Here is a 2012-nt window from a genome sequence, read left to right on the forward strand (position 1 = left end):
ACCTCTTCAGAGGGTTTAGAGTACAAGGAGGCTGCAGGCAAGTGACATGGAAATGGGCAGGGAGACTGTGGCATCCTCAGGAGTACGCTGCAAAAATATTACAGAAAGGACCCAAGTGAGTTAGCAACCTTGGGGCATGGGGGCTGGCATGAGAGCTGACCCCAGCAGTGGCCCCATAATAACCCCTTTCATTTGGTACACTCCTGTAGTTCTCAAAGCACATTCACATCTATTGTCTCACATTAATAACCACCCTGTTATCAATTGGGTGATATTAGATATCAACCCTGTTGAGGCTGAAATCATCCCCATTAAACAGATGAGGAAAACTGAGGCTCAGAGAAGGCAAGTAACGTACTTCCAGGGCAATGGAATAGTAAGGGACAGAATTCAAACCCAGGTGTTCCGACTTCAGTATTCATTGCCTTACTCCTTGGCTTTGCACTAGAACATTAATTAATCAATTAATGTTAAAAAAAAAAAAAAAGAAAGAAAGAAAGAAAGAAAATACGCCTGCAGTCCACTCCAGACCAATCAGATAAGAATTCCTGATAGTGGGGCATCAGCGTCAGCATGAAAATTTTTTTTAGCGCCCCAGTCAATTCAAAGGTTAGCCAAGTTGAAACTCACTGCCCTGGCTGGGAAAGCCAGCACGGCTGCCCCACCCAGGACAGCAGCCACCGGCTGCCGACTACAGCTGAGGGGATGGGAGAGGGGTGGTGGGATCAGCCATCAGTAGACGAAAGAAAATTCGTGTAGGGACTGGTGACCCACAGGCTGCAGATCCAACCAGCGCCCAAAGCCCTCCAGGCTCTCCCCGAGCATCCGCCCTGCTTCCGCCCACAGGGGGCAGTGTAACTCAGGGCTGAGCAGCATCCCCTCTCTGGAGTTAGGGGCCCCAGCCTTGGGCGGTGGAGGTGGGGCACTTCCAGGGACCATTTCCTCATCTGTGAAGTGGAGCTAGTAATGGCACCTCATTTGTGGATTCATGATGATTAACTGAATTAATGCACTTCCGGAGCGGCCAGCCACTAGCTACTGGCCCAGCCTAGATACTCTGAATGGGGATGTCTGCTTTGGGGGACCTGCTTTTCTTCTTCAAGGAGTGAAACTCATCTCACCCCTGATCCGGGCCCCAGGTATCCCTCTGCCTCTCCTGAGATGCTAAATGGACGGTCAGGAGGGAGGTGGATCAGGCAAAGCTGCCTCCGGTCCCCTCCTCCATGGCAGGAAGGGGTCAGATGCCACAGAAGAGGGGTGGCACCGTGAAACATGGGACCAATGGGGCCGTGTGTGGACAGTGGGTCTGAAAGCACTGTGCACTCCTTCCCCCATGCCCCCCCGCCGCAAAGTGAGGAGCCCCCTGGAATTGGCCGGGGCTGAAGGGGCCAACAGAACCAAGCGGGCAGAGCTCTCACACAGAACTGTGCTTCAGAAATAGGGCCCACATCTGTGCCTGGTTCCCTAGTGCCTCCACATTGGTCAACACGTGCTATCCTGGGGCCAGACAGCTCCTCAGGCCCATCGGCGAGCAGGCCTGGATTCTCAGAGCTCACAACAGCCCCACTCCTTTTCCTTGGGGGCTGAGTAGATGTCTCCCCTGGGCAAGGGAGCTCTCCTTGACTTCAGGGGCCAGAGGACCCCAATTCCACCGTTTCCCTGCTCCCTTTCTTCCTCTGCAGTGTCATCTGAATGTGAGAGAGAGGAAGAGACACAGGCTCCACCCCTCCTCCCCCAGGGCCCACCCAAGGGCGGGAAGGTGGCCAGAGCCTCAGCTGGGAGTCCAGACTCCTAGGGCTGCAGTGGAGGCTTCCACCTGGATGCAGGACTTTGAGTCTCCACAGCCCCTCTTCCTACCCCATCCATCTCATTGCTGTGTTATGAATGGAAAACCGAGACCGTGCCTGTCCCACTTCCCCGCGAGTCCAGCCAAGGCTGGAGGGAAGGAGGCTGGTGAGCCTCGAGATCTCTTTCCCACGGGGGCCCCAAAGACTCAGGCAAAAGACACGTGC

Source organism: Mesoplodon densirostris, chromosome 8 (assembly GCF_025265405.1).
Source record: "Mesoplodon densirostris isolate mMesDen1 chromosome 8, mMesDen1 primary haplotype, whole genome shotgun sequence".
Classification (NCBI taxonomy): domain Eukaryota; kingdom Metazoa; phylum Chordata; class Mammalia; order Artiodactyla; family Ziphiidae; genus Mesoplodon; species Mesoplodon densirostris.